The 18,635-nt window shown below is 35.4% G+C and overlaps 2 long non-coding RNA genes across 2 annotated transcripts; both read right to left on the reverse strand.

The window, feature by feature from the left end:
• Positions 1–547: 547 nt before the first annotated feature.
• LOC122045832 lies at positions 548–4,328 on the reverse strand. The gene is made up of 3 exons (XR_006130128.1): positions 3,164–4,328; positions 2,756–3,094; positions 548–758 (listed from the first exon to the last, which is right to left on the reverse strand). It is a non-coding gene; the product is annotated as an uncharacterized LOC122045832 (long non-coding RNA).
• Positions 4,329–7,188: 2,860 nt separating this feature from the next.
• LOC122045831 lies at positions 7,189–8,087 on the reverse strand. Its single transcript, XR_006130127.1, has 2 exons — positions 7,921–8,087; positions 7,189–7,289 (listed from the first exon to the last, which is right to left on the reverse strand). It is a non-coding gene; the product is annotated as an uncharacterized LOC122045831 (long non-coding RNA).
• Positions 8,088–18,635: the final 10,548 nt, after the last annotated feature.

Raw genomic sequence — 18,635 nt, forward strand, 5'->3', positions numbered from 1 at the left:
ATCTTTAAATTAGGAAATTATTTACTTACTTTCTTTGTCTAATGTATAATCTGCGACGAATCTTGAAATTTGTCGCAGATTCTGCTATGAATTCTGCGACAATAAAAACTTCGTAAATTTATGCCTGACTTAGATTCCGCGACGAAATTTCAGAATCATCGCAGAATCTGCGACAAATTCCCAAATTCGTCGCAAAAATCTGCGACAATCTGATAATTTGCCGCAAAATCTATGACAAATCTGATAATTTGTCGCAAAATCTGCGACAAATCGAAAAATTTGTCGCAAATTCTGCGACGAATATGAAAAATCGTCGCAGAATCTAGTACTGTTTTTTTCGATATTTTACGATAGGCTTGCAACGAAAATACTTTCGTCGTAAAATTTGTCGCAAAACATAACAACCCCCATCCAAGATTTTATTATTTCTATATTTAATCTGATTAATACACAAATATGCATCTAATAAATACACATCTTATCTAACATACAAAACTATACATAAACCAAATCACATCAAATCCAATATCACAAAATATCCATAAAATCCAAACATTCCATACATTAAAATGCAAACATCATCTAATATCCTTACAATCCAAACATATGATACATGAAAATACAAACATGATCTAATATCCTTACAAGCCAAATATATAATACATCAAAATCCAAACATCATAAGAAGTTCTAAACCATCCATATTTCAACAAAATTCCAAACATGACTAAATCTTCTGCATCTTCTCCATCTTCTTCCTGCATAATATAAACAATATCAATGATTACAATAAAGAAATTACTATATATGAAAAAATAATAATTTTTTACTTACTCCAACATTTATTTTCATTGTATCTGACCAATCTTGTTTAAAAAAAATTACTAATATTAACAAAAAAAAAAGAAACGTTTACAATAGAATAACTAATATTCAAAAATACTAATTATGAGATAAATAAAATTCATACAGGAAGATCCGTCGCCACCATCGCCGCCATCATCGCTAATATCACCAAAATCAGAAGGAGCAGAACTTAACTGAAGATATTTAATAATTAAATTTTGTTGTTGACGCAGAGCTCTCATTTTTGCATCTCTAACTTTTCTTTCTTCATCTCTTTCTAATATTATGCCCTTTAAATGTGAAACCTCTTCAGTCAAGGAATTGATCTGAGTCGTAACTGTTGTTGAGGTGGAAAAGTATTTACGGGAAACTCTAAGATTTTTGCTTAAAGAACTCATTCCCAATATCCCTCCCTATTTCTGCCCCGCCCCCCACTAGCCTCCAACCATAAATCCAAATTATTACTAACAGATAACTTAGTTTCCTCACTAGTTTATGAACTTCTATGTGCTATCTCGAGCTCGTCGTATTTGTCCTATATTATAATTATAAAATTAAAATAAATTTATTGTAACAATAATTTAGAAACACATATTTTTAATTAATCCAAACCTTTATTGCTTTTGCTCTAGCCCCGCTCCAAGACTTGTCCTTTTTGTAAAAGTTTTGGTGAAAGTATCAATGAATGAAGGTTCTTTCCCCGTATCTTTAGTCTAAAAAAAGATTAGAAATAATAAAATAGTGACAGATTAAAAACCTATTGAGAGAGTTAAAAATTAGTAGAAGAGTTAAATATTTACCATTCTACGTCTATGCTCATCGATATTAATTGAACCTCCCGCATATGTTGCAGATAAGTCTCCAGAATTATAAGATTGATTTAATCTATTCTATTGACTTCGTTGTTTGCTTTCGTTGGATGCCCAAAAATTGTTGATCTTTGTCCAATTATCCTCTGTGATACAAAGTGGGTTTTTACCCCTTTGTTTAGCATGACTGAGAGTATGACGAATGTGATCACCACATTTTTTCTTGAAATTCTTCTTAACTTCGAATTCATAAGCAAGGTCCCAATTATATATCTACTGAATAGAAAATAAAATAATTGAGTATTTAGATTTATTTCTATTTTAGATATAAAATGAATCATTTATACCTTAAACTCGCTCCATCATAACTGTTTCATTGATAATGGAGTGCTTGAATAAGACATAGAATCCCCCCATCCAATGATTATTCATGATTTGATTAATTACATGAACAACACGTACCGAATTTTCGAACCTATGGTTAATGAAGAATATTAAATATAATAGAAACAAGAAAAGTCTAAACAATATAAGATAGGGGTAACCATATTTTTAAGATCCCTAAACTAGTAATGCTAATTGACTATGTCTTATAACTACCTCAATCATATCTAGTCCAACGGTTAAATAGTCCAATTATTTAATATCTTAAATACATGAAGACTATCATTGCTAATTAAACATTGTTCAGAGTTTTTCATAAATGAGAGAATGACCAATGATCATACATTAATCTAATGGTCTATTTGATAAAAAAAAGGTAGCACATCAAACCACTATTAGAACTTTTCATTATTGAGAAAAAAGATGTGTAATTGAAAATAAAATAGCACATCAAAAAATTTTCAGAGTTTATCATATAATGAGAGGATGATTAAAGATAGAATTAAATAATCTCATGATATAATTGAAAATAAAGTAAATCAATTATATTATTAGAGCATGGAATAGAATGATGCATATCAGAACTTAAATATTAAAATTAAATAAACTTGATAAAAAAAAGAGAATTGAAGTGATGAAATTGAGTTTTAATCCTACTTTATAATCATACTTAAAAAATATAGAATAAAAAAATAAAATATTAATTTTATACTTACGAATCTCCGTAAGGGACAATAAATATTCGAACATCTTGGACCTCAGAAAATGAGTATCTGGTAGGAACCGAATCTGCCAAATCTTGCGGTGCAGGTCCTGGCAAAGGAGAATGTGATGGTCCTGCATGTACTGGCGAAGGCGAATGTGAAGGTCCTACATGTACTGTCGAAGGAGAATGTGATGGTCCTGCCTAGCGTAGGGAAATGTGATGTTCCTGGCTGTACTGGCGAAGGTGAAAGTCCTACAGGCTGATCAGGGACAGGCGTAGGTTCACTGCTAGGTGTTGCTTGGCCATGCAAACTTCGTATACGCCCCCCCCCCCCGGGTCTAAAGATGTTCTGAAAATTCAAAAATAGGATAAAGTTAAAAATATAATGATGCATAATAAATAACATAAAAAAACTTACCATATTTATTAAAAGAGATTGTGTGAGATTCCTTTGATGATAGATATCACCTATAATATATAGCAAGAAATACATAGCATTAACACATAATATATATGTTTAATAATGAGTTATTAGATATACAAACAATTGAGCTACGATTGTTTTAAAGTTATAGATTTTAAAAAATAATAAAAAAATTAGTACCTTATATGTAAATTAAAGACATAATTATTTTATATTAAGATAACAAAACTTACCAATCATTAACAATTGAAGTCCTCATTGTCATTGTCATCCTCATCCACGTCGTCATCATCCTCCTCTTCCTCTTCCTCTTCCTCTTCCTCTTCCTCCACATCATCATCAATTTCATTTGCATCCACGTGTATCACTACTCCGCTAGGATCTCGTAATGTTGGAATAATATATATTCCTCGGTCTGAAATGTATTCACAACTTTCTCTTGCTGTGTCTTCCCAATGCGCTTCAATTTTTTTTCCATGCTTTTGTTTTACAAACCGCCCACCAATCAATTTTGCCATGTTTCAAACTAGGATATAAAACATAAAATACTTGAATTGCTTGTTGTGCCAACACAAATAGTTCATATTTCTTATATAATCTCTTATGATTTATTTCAACCAAATTATATCGTGGATGCACCTTCATCCCTCTGATAGGGTCAAACCAGCGACACATAAATAATATTACTCACATTTCTGGCCCATGATATTCTACCTCTATAATTTCATCCAGCAAACCATAAAAATCATCGCTTACACCTCCATCATTGGATGATTGGACACAAACCCCACTATTCATTGCACTCTTCCCCATCCCATACTCTTGAGTATGAAAATTATAACCATTTATAAAATAAGTTGGCCAAGTGCGTACCCATGCTTTTGGACTCCATAAAAGATGGAATAACATTTCTTTTTCAAGGTGAGCTCGATTATCATGAACCTAAAATCAAATACAGTAATTGTTAAAAGTCTATATATGTATTAACCAAATTTAAAGTGTTTACTTACATATGATTTGAACCATGGTGTGAATTCTTCTTGGCATAACAGATCAAACTCATGTGTCGACAATTCAGAATATAAATTTTCAAAAATCCTACCAAAAAATAAATTATAACACTAAAAGTTATGACATAAGAAATATAATTAAAAATATAAAAGATATACTTAACTCATAATATGATGATACTTCTGGACAATTCAATAAAATATATGTATGAGCTGCCCGCCATTCTTGACCAGTTAAGTATCTCTGCTTACATGGTCCACTTGGTCGACCAAGGTACTTAAAAATTGAGAATGAGTTGAAATTTGGATCAATAGGACCCTCATCATTTCTTCCTGGTCTTCTCCTTTTGCTTTGAAAGTGAGGCTCAAAATAATATGATGCAAAAGTTGTTACTTCCTCCACAATGTATGCATTAACAATAGAAGCTTTAACTTGTGCCTTATTTTTTACTTTTTTCTTTAAATGAAAGAGGAATATGATGGTAAGAAGATAAATTTATTAGATAATAATATATAATATACCGTGTGTAATTTTTATGTATTTAGATTTTGAAATTATAAAAGAAAAATTTTACCTTTCAAATGGATACATCCATCGAAAATGGACAGGTCCTCCAACTTTAGCCTTGTATGGCAAATGAATCAAAAGATGCTCCATAGAATCAAAAATGAGGGTGGAAATATCCTTTCCAAATTACACAAAATGATTGGAATGTCTCTTTCTAACTTCTCCATGTGTGATTGTCTTAAAACTGTGGAGCAAATATCATGTAGAAAAATGCTTAACTCTATAATGGCACCCCATACAAAATTTGGTAAGAGTTCCTTAAAAGCAATAGGAATGAGTCTTTGCATGATTATATGGCAGTCATGACTTTCAACCCAATCAATTTGCATTCCTTCATATCAACACATCTTCCAAGATTAGAGACAAAACTATTTGGAAATTTAAATAATTTCAACCATTCACAAACAACGTGTCTCTGATCTTTATTTAATATATAAACTACCTTTGGCTTTGGCCCTCTACTATTTTCATCGACATCAAGAGTGGATCTTTTACAAAGGAGTCGCATATCTTTTCTTGCATTCAGGTTGTCTTTGATTTTTCCATTGATATCCATGACTGTATTTATTAGATTATCGAAAACATTCTTCTCAATATGCATTACATCGAGATTATGTTGAATCAAATAACTAAACCAATATGGTAAATCCCAAAATATACTCCGTTTACTCCATTTATGTGTACTTCCATATCCATATGTTGTACCATGTGGGTCTTCAATAACAGATGGAAAGTTAAGGACTCGCCACCAAATTTGTTCACCAGTTAATCTCAATGGCGGAGGAGTTCTTTCATTTCTATTCTTAGTGAATTCATCTTTATTTCTTCTGAAAATGTGAGTTGGTGGTAAAAATTGCCTATGACAGTCAAAATAACTCGCCTTCTTCCCATGTTTCAATCTAATAGATTTTAATCTCTCCATACATATTGGGCGCCCTAAGATTTTAGTAGTACTCCAACCTGATAGCATGCCATAAGCTGGAAAGTCATTTTTGGTCCAAAGAAGAGCAGCCTTCATTATAAACATCTAATTAGTTTGAACATCATATGTAGGAAAACCTTCATCCCATAATAGTTTCAATTATGCAATTAGTGGTTGCATATAAACATCTATTAATTTTTTCGGATTTTGCGGGTCAGGCACAACCAAAGTCAAAAACATATATGGTGTTTTCATGCACATCCCAGGTGGAAGATTATACGGAGTTACAATAACTGGCCAACATGAATAATTTCTTCCTGATTTGCCAAACGGTGCAAAACTGTCAGCACACAAACCTAAACTAATGTTTCGAATCTCCTTTGCAAATTCCGGATATGTTCTATCAAAATTTTTCCATGCCTCTACATCTGATGGATGACACATTAGCCCCTCTTCTGTTTGATGACTTGCATGCCAAGTCATATATTCAACAGTGACCTTTGATGCATAAAGCCTTTGTAACCTTGGAGTTAAAGGCAAATAAAACATATGACTATATGATTTACGTCGTTGATTCCTTCTAGTAGTCTTGTACCTAGCTTGATTGCAAAATTTACAAATATCTACATTTGCATCATCTCCCCAAAATAACATACAACTATCTCTGCAAACATCAATTCTTTCCACCGGAAGACCTAAATTTTTCACCAATTTTTTCATACTGTAAAAATCAGGAGGCAATATGTGATCACATGGCAATGAGTCATCAAAAGCTTGAACAAAATCATTAAAGCAATCTTGCAACACATTATGATCTACCTTGAATTTAATAGTCTTGGGGTGAGAGATAATTTAGTTTGGCTGCCACAACCAGCCCATAATGGTTTATCTGCAGCACTCAACACTTCCTGAAATTTGCGATATGTTTCATCAACACCTAGTACATCTAACTCCTCCAACGGTGATGTATAAGTAGTAAACATTTGTTCAACTGTTGGATGATAACTAGAACTTGTACCACGCGTGTTGGGATTTAAATTATGACCAGCTGCATCAAATATCATCCTCTGGTATGGATTTAATTGATTATAATAGATTTGATCACCACTAACTGAGATTTGTATGTTTCGTTCATAATCCTCATCAGATATAAATGGTTCACCATGAGATATCCAATTATAGTAATTTGGAGTAAAATCAAATCTACAAAGATGTTCTTCAATTTTATCAGAGGGTAAAAATTTACCATTATGACGCTTTCTACACGGACATCTTATTTTATTATCATCCATGTACTCAACTTGACAAGATGCAAAATTCAAAAATTATCTCAAGCCAATGATAAACTCATCAGTTAAACCCCGACGATCAGGCAAATTTTTATTATACATCCAACTTCTTTCATTCTGCATTTTGTCTGTTTCCAATAAATTACATAAATAAAAACACATAGACAACACACTAATGACTAATATGTTTCAAGCGCACATACAAACGAAAATAAATAACAATAAAATTGTATACTAATGTTATCATTACTAATTAAAATCAAAGGTGTAGGTATATCAAACAAAAGCCGACAAAGACGTCGAGTGTCTCTCAAACACGTCTATTATACACCTGCATAAACAATGTACACAGTCAATTATATAGGTCAAAAAAACACAAATAAGGTCGCTATAACAAGAAGTTTAGCCAATAAGTCTTGGCCGTCTTGGCCATGGCAAGGGCAGCAAGTGCCGGGTAAGGGCTGGCCAAGGACATCAAGGGCCACCTGCGGTCGGGACAGCCGCTGCTGGACAGGGGCACCCACTGCCGGCCAGTGCCAGGGCCAACCAAGCTCTGCATGGCCAACTGCGGCCTCCTGTGGTCGCCAGGACCAGCTGCTGACTCGCGCGACCGGCAAGGGCAAACCTCGGTCTCTTCCGCCCGACCATGGCCATGATCTACCTCGAGTGTCCGGCCAGGGCGAGGAGCTGCCTCACGCGTCCAGCTAGGGCTAGCCATTCACTCCCGAGGCCGGCCAACGCCAGGCGCGGCCTCCCAGCGGCGGGCCAGCGGTAGCCGCGAGCACCCGCGGCCGCCCAGCGGCAGCCGCGAGCACCCGCGGCCGCCCAGCCGCAGCCGTGATCACCCGCTGCCGCCCAGCAGCAGCCGCGAGCACCAGCGGCCGGCCAGAGGCAGGCGTGAGCACCTGCGGCCGCCCAGCGCGAACTGCCACCGGAGTTGGAAGAGAGGGAGATGAGTTTACCTGGATTGAAATCACCCTAACCGAAGTCCTCCGTCCTCGAATCGCAGATTCTGCGCCGCTGCCAAAGCTAGTGCAAAGGATTTGGATCGGGCCGCCATCAAAGTTAGGGCAAAGGGGTTGTGATCGAGTGGTAAAGTAAAGGTTAGGTCTTCTGCGACAAAAGGCAACTCGTTGCAAAATTTGTAGCAATTTTAAATTTTTTATATGAAAATCAAAAGTTTTCAAAATTTGTTAAGGTATCTAGAGATATGAAATCAGTTTATATGGATTCCTAAAAATATCCTAATTTTATAAATGTCCTCAGCCACTAAATTTATCCAATCGGCCATTTATTTTACTTTGAATATATCTAAAAAATATTAATAGCATTCATAAGACAAATAATATCAATTTATTATGTAAAATTTATATTTGATGACATTTCCATGATCAGGGGATTTTTAGGAATCCATAAGATCTGGTTTCATCTCATTCCGAGCTCTTTAGATACCTCAACCGGCCCCGGAAAGTTTAATTTTACATATAAAAAAAACTCAAATCTGCGACGAACTTTGAAATTTGTCACAAAATCTGCGATGAATTTCATAATTTGTCACAGAATCTGTGACGAATTTCATAATTTGTCGCAGAATCTACGACGAATTTCAGAATTCGTCACAGAATTACATTTTTTTATATGTAAAATTAAATTTTCCGGTGCCGATTGAGGTACCTAGAGAGCTCAGAATGAGATGAAACCAGATCTTATGGGTTCTTAAAAATCCCCTGATCATGGAGATGCCCACAAATATAAACTTTATCCAATAAATTGATATTATTGGCCCTACGAAGGTGAATAATGTTTTCTAGACATCTTCGACGAAAAAAAAATCACAGGTTGCATAATATTAGAGGTTGTGGACAATTATAAAATCAAGGAATGTATAGAAACCCATAGGAACTGGTTTCATCTCATTCTGACCTCTCTAGGTATCTCAACCGTCTTCGGATATTTCAAAATACGTGTGACTTCTAAATCTACACATTCGTATAAAAAATTTAACTAAGTCTTACGCGCTCATAATTGATTTATCAAATTAGGAATAAATATAATGGGTAAATTTATTTTTGATGACATTTCCATAATCAAGGGATTTTTAGTTATCCATAAGATCTGGTTTCATTCCGAGCTCTCTAGGTACCTCAACCACCGACCCTGGAAAGTTTAATTTTACATATAAAAACATCTCAAATCTACGACGAATTTCATAATTTGTCGCAAAATCTACGACGAATTTCATAATTCGTCGCAGAATCTGTGATGAATTTCATAATTTGTCGCATAATCTGCAACGAATTTCAAAATTCGTCGCAGAATTGCATTTTTTTTATATGTAAAATTAAATTTCCGAGCCCGATTGAGCTACCTAGAGAGTTCGGAATGAGATGAAATCAGATCCTATGGGTTCTTAAAAATCCCTTGATCATGGAGATGCCCTCAAATATAAATTTTATCCAATAAATTGATATTATTAGTCCTACAATGGTGAATAACATTTTCTGGGCATCTTCGACGTAAAAAAATCACAGGTTGCACAAAATTAGAGGTTGTGGACAATTATAAAATCAAGGAATGTATAGAAACTCATAGGAACTTGTTTCATCTCATTCTGATCTCTCTAGGTACCTCAATCGTCTTCGGATATTTTAAAATACGTGTGACTTGTAAATCTACACATTCGTAAAAAAAATTTAACTAAGTCTTACGCGCTCATAATTGATTTATCAGATTAGGATAAATATAATGGGTAAATTTATTTTTTGATGTCATTTCCATGATCAGGGGATTTTTAGGAATCCATAAGATCTAGTTTCATCTCATTTCGAGCTGTCTAGGTACCTCAACCGGCCTCGGAAAGTTTAATTTTACATATAAAAAAAACTCAAATCTGCGACGAATTTTGAAATTCATCGCAGGATCTGCAAAGAATTTCAGAATTTGTCACAAAATCTACAACGAATTTCATAATTTGTCACAGAATCTATGACGAATTTCAGAATTCGTCGCTGAATTCGTCGCTGAATTCGTCAACAAAGAAAAAGGATTTATATTTCGAACTTTTTCTAAGTTATTCTGATTATGTTAAGGACTTGTCCAAGAAAAGCTTACCGATCACATGACCTTTTGGTCTAAAGCTTAGATCACCTTCAACTCACATCTTTTACAAATATGTTAAAAATATTGCAACGTCCAACATAATAAGCAAATAAGGATACTATAATAAAAGTGTCTAGGTGGAACCAAGATAATAAAATAAAATATTTATTAAATTATATATTAAAATCTTAAAATGAATAAATAAATTTTTAGCACATGAGTTAGATTGAACTAAATAATATTAGATTATATTATATTTCTCTTAATATTAGTAAAAATCATGATTATAGACTTTGAAAAATTATATTTCAGAAGGCTCAAATGAATTGGTAGAAGAAAAAAAATGTCCAAGGGAAATTTAATTTCATTAAATTAAATAATTTTAAAGGAAATAAAGAGATAATTATTATATTTATGCCACTTGAGAATAATGAATTAATTACATTTAAGGAACAGTTTAACGTACAATTCAATGAAATATTTTCTCCAAAATTTGGAAGATTTTTTCTCTAATGGACAGTGGATTTGAAAACATTATCTGTTAGGATGAATTATATATATATATATTTATTTAATTTACTTAGGTGGTCGTCTATGAAAAATTTTCATAGGACACACTACGAGGAAGATATATATTTTTGTTTACATTAGCTGTTAGGATGGAAATATATACGCGGTAAATGTTTCTTTTTAGTCTATCCCGTGTTATACACTGTAAGACCTGCATGTTTTTTTTTTGGTAGAATCGACAAGTCTCATCTACAGTTTATGTTAAACCTGATGTAGTATGATTTCATGGCCATCACCGACTTGCACTCCTACTTTGTGTTCTCTTCCATATTACTACCCATTTACAACACCTTGAAGCAACCTTCTTTGTTACTACCCATTTACTACCCAAAGGAGCCATCTAAATGATTTAACTTGGGTCAAGCAATGCTCCCTATCATTCGGTAATATTTGCGTTGTATCGTGCGTGACCTAGTCCACATACGAGGTACCATAGTTTGCGGATTGGACCAAATGCGCTGAGATCAGCATGGACTTGGATGTATAAATATTTTAAGAAATAAAAAGTTAATCTATTTTGTAGGTTCAATTAATTTAATTTACAGATAAATTATGGATTATTTTATTAAAAAAAAATTCCAATAAAATCTAGATATAAAATTATACAAATAATAAATAATGTAAAATCAGAGTGGCGCAGCGGAAGCGTGGTGGGCCCATAACCCACAGGTCCCAAGATCGAAACTTGGCTCTGATAAGATATTATTATTTTTCAATTTTGTCTAAAGCTATGGAAGGATTTTGACTGTAAAGACACTGACCCAATAATTTATTTTTGGCCGAAGGCCTAGAAACGCACAAGGAGAAAGTAGAAGGATGTAGAAGCGTCGTCGACATTCTTTACTTTGTATTGTTTTTCAATTTTGTCTAAAGCTATGGACGGATTTTGGCCGTTGGCGTCAACATGGGTCATCTGGTGAAGACAATGACCCAATAATTTATTTTTGGATGAAGGCTCAGATGCACACAAGAAGAAAGTAGAAGGATGTAGTAGCATCATCGGTATTCTTTGGCTTGTAAAATGAGGACAAGGGCGAGGGTGATCTGGTTACAAGCAACACCCTTCCACCACTAACCAACCACAGGTTTTGTAGCGAAGCATCAAGTTGGCTGTCACAGCCAAACGGTGCCACAAAACACTAGATTCACCAATGGTTCTTCTCTCCCATGAGATCTATCCTCTTTCAAGGGTAAGCAAAAATTTATTTTGTTTCTTCCATGAGTGTCATAAATTGTTATCTTACGAAAAGGTCCTAATACATTAACATAATAACTTGACTAAACTGTTATCTTATAGAGAGGTCTTGATAAGATTTTTTAGCTTTTCATTTTGCACATTTGATATTATACAGTCATTCGTCTATAACAATAGTTATGATATAAATTAAATGTATATATAATATGGTTGCATTGTAATAAATAATTTAATAGATGACTTACATAAATTTGAAACAAAATATAAATTCATATTCTAACTTGTGATCTACCTCACTTGCACTTATTGATAGATTTTGTAGGTGTAATTGTTGTTCGTACAAGCTATCAAATAAGGTAATTTGAAGACATATTAGATAACATATTAAATATACAGAAAGCTATGTATGTATATATATACTTGTACTTATGTATGATTTAACCTTTTCAAAGTTACACCTCGCCTAAATTCTTTGTTCGATTCCCTCTTTCAAAGGTACTGGAAGAGGTATTTTAGTTGATTACCTATCGATAGGTCCATAGGATTTGTGTCTTGAAGTAGGAGTCACCGAAGGCTCCGAACCAAGTAAAACTGATCGTGTTTTCTGGTTTTTTTTTCTTAATTTCTACTGCGTGCTTATCTTTTAAAAATCTAAAAAGAACGAGATTTTCAAAACCATGTGATTCACCCCCCTCTCATGTGCAACTCGATCTAACAAGTGGTATCAGAGTAAGTTCTGCTCTGAATTGGTGCAATCACCAATCAAGCTAGGGGAATTCTTTTATTTTCTTTTTGAATTTTTGTTTTTCGTATTCAATTTGAATTTGTAGAACTTACCCTTTCAAATAATGATTTCTTTTTCGGTTTTAACTGAAAGTTGGTGCAACATCACTCGAGTTCTTTGAAATTTCTTATTCTTCTTCTCAAACTTTACTAATCCAAGACCAAGTCTTGGGTACCTTTCTTTAATTTTCTATCTATAGCACTAAATGACCCAAAATGAAGGATATAGCAAAGCACTATTTGGCCCACTCTCTTCAATGGGGACGATTTTCTATACTGGAAGAAGCAGATGAAGTTGTACCTGAAAATTGATTTTGACTAATAGTTCAACGTCACCAAAGCGTACAAGGCACCAATTGACAACGCCGGAATTCTAATGGACCTAGAAAATTGGAATCCGAAAATGAAGAAGAAGGCTCAGATTGACTTCAAGGCCCTCAACACAATCCAGTGTAGATTAACAAAGGAGGAGCTGGACCACGTCGGCCACACAAAAATGCCAAAGAGCTATGGGATAAACTCATTGAACTACATGAGGGAACCAACGACGCAAAGTTAACAAAAAGGGACTTATATTTAAATAAATTATTTAATATAAAAATAAAGGAAGGTGAGACTATCAGTCAGTTACATGTGAGGATAAAGGGCATCCTCAACAGACTTCACACGATCGGGCACTAGAAGGAGAACCGTGATCTTATAAGGCGTGCTCTAAATAAATTTCCTTGAAATGCACTATGGGCATCCATCGTGGATGCCTATAAGATTTTGAGGAACTTATCCAAGTTAAAGTTAGATGAACATTTTTGTGAATTGGAACTACACAAACAGACTAACATCAAACCCGAGAAAGGTGTTGGTGCGGGAAGCATTCGACGATCGAACCCGAGTTTTGATAATCGCAAAGGATTCAAAGTTAAATTATTTTGTTATCTGATATGTTTGATTGAGATTACAGGTAAGGCCTAAGGTTACTTATGCAAAGCCCTAGCTGCGGTTAGTTAAAGAGAAAAGCCTAGGGGGCGGTAACTCTAGGTCATAGGGGGTGGAAACCCTATACGGAAAGACTTGGTGGGTCAGAGTCTTCGGGCAAAATCCTAGGGGGTGGTAACCCTAAGCGGAAATCCTGGTGTCAAGAACCAGGTGGAAGTCTAGACGAGTCGTGGAGCAGGCGTCCAACATGAAGACCGGAAGATTCGAGCGCCGAGCAAAAGTCCAGTCGGTCTGGAGTCGGTCTGGAGGACCGAACTGGCAAAAGGTAACTTCTCCAGAGTGGAGTAGGTGAGGACGCGTTCCCCGAAAGAGGGAACAGTAGACGTCGGTTCGACCTTGGGTTTCAGGTTGGAAATCCGAAGTTAGAACCGGACAGTCCGAAGACTGTCAATTTATTTACTTATATATATCTGCTATATTCTAACTCTGTTTTGCAAGAGAACATTTCTAAAATTTTTTTGCAGGGTCAGAATTGACCGGGATCGATCGACCAAACCTGGTTATCGGTTGACTGAACCCCCAAAGAAGCTGATCGGACTTCTAGCGAGTGGACCGGGCTCGACCAGGGGATCAGTCGATCGAACCGAGTTTTCGGTCCACCGAATCGAGTTTTCGGTCGACCGAACCGGGGATAAGATTTGACCAGATCGAAGCGGAGTGAGCGGATCGGATAGGAGGAGATCGCCTGATCGGTCGACCGAACCGGGGATCGGTCGACCGATCTGCCTCGGGTCAAACCTGATCCCGAGACTTGGGGATCTGGATCAGTCTTTAGGAGCTTATTTAAAGGAGCCTCGGGAAGCAGCCTGATCATCCATCTCGAAGAGAACAACCAGTTCTTTTGAACGCTTCCACCACGCGCTGCTACTCCGACAACTGACGACTCCATTCTTCAATTCTTTTATACTGTCGGTATCACATTTCTTTATTCAGTACTTGTATTTCAAAATTGTAAAAGACTTATGAATTGATAGTGATTTCCCACCGAAAGCGATCTACGATCGCGGTCCTTGGAGTAGGAGTCACCCTAAACCAAGTAAATCTTGGTCTTCTTGTGTGTGTATTTTTACTTTCCGCTGCGTTACTTGAATTTCCGAATACGAAATGTGTGAAAGCCACGAGCGCTATTCACCCCCCCTCTAGCGCTTTCGATCCAACAATTGGTATCAGAGTGGGGTGGCCTTGATTTGGTGCAACCACCAATCTGGCATTCTTTTCGTGTTGATTTCAGTTTTACGGAGTCAATCGGTATTCTTGCCGTCTTCCGATCTTATCTCTTTCGTAATCGTATTCTCTTCTCGAGGTCGGTGCAACACCACTCGAGAACGCAATTCATGTTAGAGTGTATACTAAAAGTCTAGTTTTTTGTATAAACATTTAAGAATCACATTGGTCAAATGTCTACATTTATATGCTAAGTGTAGTTGTTCAATTAATTTATATTATAGATAACATGGTGTATGGTATCACACACAGAAGATCATGTTATCGGTTCTTTATAAATTATAAACAGTAGCTCACGACTAAGATGGAAAGGAACAAATCATTGGAATAGTCGTAGTATAATTAGGTATTAGTGTATCTTAACTAATAAATTATACTAGTACACTCTGAGTGTATTGAGCAGGACCATTTAAGGTAAGTTCTTTTTATACTAACTTAATAAAAGAACAAGACCTTAGTTATTATGGAAGTGTATGCTCTTAATCCTAATATAATAACAAGCACATATATTTAGTATTTATTTCTTTGACTTATCAAAGGGTGAGATTTAGCTCGATAAATCAAAAGGTCCGATAAGTTGGGAAATGATATTACTTATAGTGTGTGTTGTTGATTATAGAAGGAAATTGTGTCCTAGTAATCTAGGTTGATAATGCCCCCAAGAGGAGCTCATAAGGATTGTCATGTTAAACTCTGCAGGTGGACTTAGTCTGACATGACGATAAGGTTGAGTGGTACTACTTTTGGACTAAGATATTAATTAAAGTGAGTTGTCAGTAACTCGTTTAATTAGTGGACATTCGACATCTTAAACACAGGGAGACTAACACACTCATAATAAGAAGGAGCCCAAAATGTAATTTGGGATTGGTGCGGTAGTTCAATAATAATTCTTTAGTGGTATGAATTATTATTGATGAAATTAAATTGAGTGTTCGGAGCGAACACGGGAAGCTTAATTTCATCGGGAGACCAAAACCAATTCCTCCTCTCGGTCCCTATCGTAGTATCTTATTTATAAAGTATTATACCCACCTATACCCACCTTTTTACCCATCCTAAGGTGGCCGGCCAAGCAAGCTTGAAACCCAAGCTTGGACCGGCCAAGCAAATAGGATGAGCCAAGTTGGGTGGCCAACCCTAGCTTGAATCCAAGCTTGATGTGGCCAGCCACATTAAAATAAAAAAGATTTTATTTTTTAAAATCTTTCTTATGTGGAAGCCATGATTTTAAAAGAGAGTTTAAAATTTAAATCTTTTCTTTTATTGCTTTCTACAAAGGATTAAGAGAAAGGTTTGAAATATTTCCTTATTTGTAGTTAAAAGGAAGATTTAAATTTTTTATAAAACTTTCCTTTTTTGTAACCATGTTCATGATTTAAAAGAGAGTTTTAAAAATTATAAATCTTTCCTTTTATAGTTTTCTACAAAAGATTAAGAGAAGGATTAGATATCTTTCCATATTTGTAGATTGAAAGGAGATTTTAATTTTAGAGAAAACTTTCCTTTTTATAAATCATCCACATGTTTGAATAAAGAGATTTTAATTTATAAAAGTTTCCTTTTATAACCAACCATGAAGAGAAAAATTATTAGAGAAATTTTTATTTTAAAATTTTCGGAAACAAATTAGAAAGTTTTAATTCGTGTGAATAAAACTTTCCTTGATGGAGAATTAGATGTGGCCGACCACTTTAATAAGAGAAAAGGAAATTGATTTTTATCAATTAAAATTTTCCTTTCCATGGCAAAGAAAATAAGGAAGTTTTTATTAAACTTTCCTTGTTTGCCAAGACCAAGGATTATAAAAGAGAGGGAGGGGGTGCCTTCAAAAGAGAGAACTCTCTTCTATTTCTCTCCTCTCTTCCTTGGTGTGGCCGACCTTCTTATTCTCTTTTCCTTTTTCTTTCTTCTCCTTGGCTGAATCTCATCATCTCATGGAGCTTGGAAGGTGGCCGAATTTTGCTTGGAGAAGAAGGAGAAAAAGGAGGCTTTGTTTCTAGCATCCCTTGGAGCTTGGTGGTGGTGGCCGAGGCTTTCTATCTCTTGGAGAAATTAGCTTGGCCGAAACTTGGAAGAAGGAAGACGGAGGCATGGTGGATTCTCATCTCGGTAGATCGTTGCCCACACAACATCCGAGATAAGAAGAGGAATACGATATAAGATCAAGAGGTTGTTGCTTACAAAGAAAGGTATAACTAGTAATTCTATTTCACATCATACTAGTTTTTCTTGTATAGTTTTGAAATACCAAACACAAGAGGCTAGTGATTCTAGATTTTTGGATTAGATGTTCGAAGTTGTGTTTCTTTTATTTTGTTTTTTGATCTTGTGATTAGATTGTTCTTTTTGGTTAAACCTAGAGTTATATAAGGAAATTAAATATTAAATTTCGTTAAGAGGCTTTGTCGAGGCAGTGGTGGATGTTCCCATACCCAAGAAGGCCAAGTGCCTCACCATGTTTAACCTGGGAGCCGATTTTCGAAATAAATATTTAATTGAATTTGTAACATAGGTGGATTTGGATCTATAATGTTAAGTATCGTTTGCGATCCAAGTCTAAACCTCTAAGAATTGATAAGTTAAATTTGGAATCAATAATGTTAAGTTCCGTTTGCGATTCCAAATTTAATTTCTAAATTACACAATAGGTTGTTAGGAAAGGTTCAGGACTTGTACAAAATTTTTGTACAGGGGAACTGGTACAATCTTCCTAGGACCAATCAACAATTGGTATCAGAGCTAGGGTCTGTGTGTTTGGTTTTCAGTTTAATTATGCACATGTCATACATAATTTAGGCAGGATAATAGTAGGATATGCTAACTCTGTGGTTACAGGCTCCAACTATTATGGCTTATGGTTATTGTATGTGATTGGACCCTTGGACATGTCAAGGGCATTTTATTGTGTGTGCATGATTGTATTTAACTAATACAGCAGGAGCTGTATTAGCCCTAGGATTTTACTTTTTTGTTCGATCTAGATCTCATGTACATTCCCTTGTGGAATATAGGATCGATATATGTAAAATTTTATTTTTGTCGCGGATCGTATCCTTTCGAGACATGGTGCTACTTGAGGACCAGACGCGCAGCGGAAAAGGAAGCTCTCGAGTTTCAAAATTGTAATGTACAAAATTGGAGCCGTGGAAGGTCCACTCGAGACGGAGTTACGAGGAGGGCGCGAGCAACACAAGGTGGTCAAAGGGAGAAGCTTGAGAAGCTGTTGACCTTAGGTTGGCCATCCGATCTTCTCATTGGCTTGAGAAGATCGTAGTAGGGCCATGACTAATCACAAATAAATTTAATTAATTGCTTGTGTGTATGTGATGCATAATTAGTAATTAATTAGTGCCTAACGATTAGATTAGATCTAAATCGTGTACAAGATGCACCCTCTCGATTAGATTAGATCTCAATCGCGTCAACTCAAATGCCTACCGTGCCGTGATACCTATCACTACCTCGATCACATGTGTTGTTGAATCTGCCAAAGTAGAGCAACACATATTATCTTGGTAGGGTACGGAGGGACAATCTTGGTCCCGCTTATCAACGCATGGGCGAGTACAAACTTAATTAGATTGAGTATTCCTAGTTAACTCGGTTGGATCGAGTATAACTATAGGCATTCTTCCAACGGTTGGAAAGATAGGACATAAATCACATTTATATTAATTCTTGGGCGTATTAGCCAAAGCTAACTCAAGTTTTAATATAACTGCGGATAATGATCCTATGAACAAGAGTTGCATAGAGATGTAATTGGTAAATCGTTACCTACCGATCATACTAAATCTTGGGCGTATTAGC

The sequence above is a fragment of the Zingiber officinale genome, chromosome 2B, assembly GCF_018446385.1.
Source record: "Zingiber officinale cultivar Zhangliang chromosome 2B, Zo_v1.1, whole genome shotgun sequence".
NCBI lineage: Eukaryota > Viridiplantae > Streptophyta > Magnoliopsida > Zingiberales > Zingiberaceae > Zingiber > Zingiber officinale.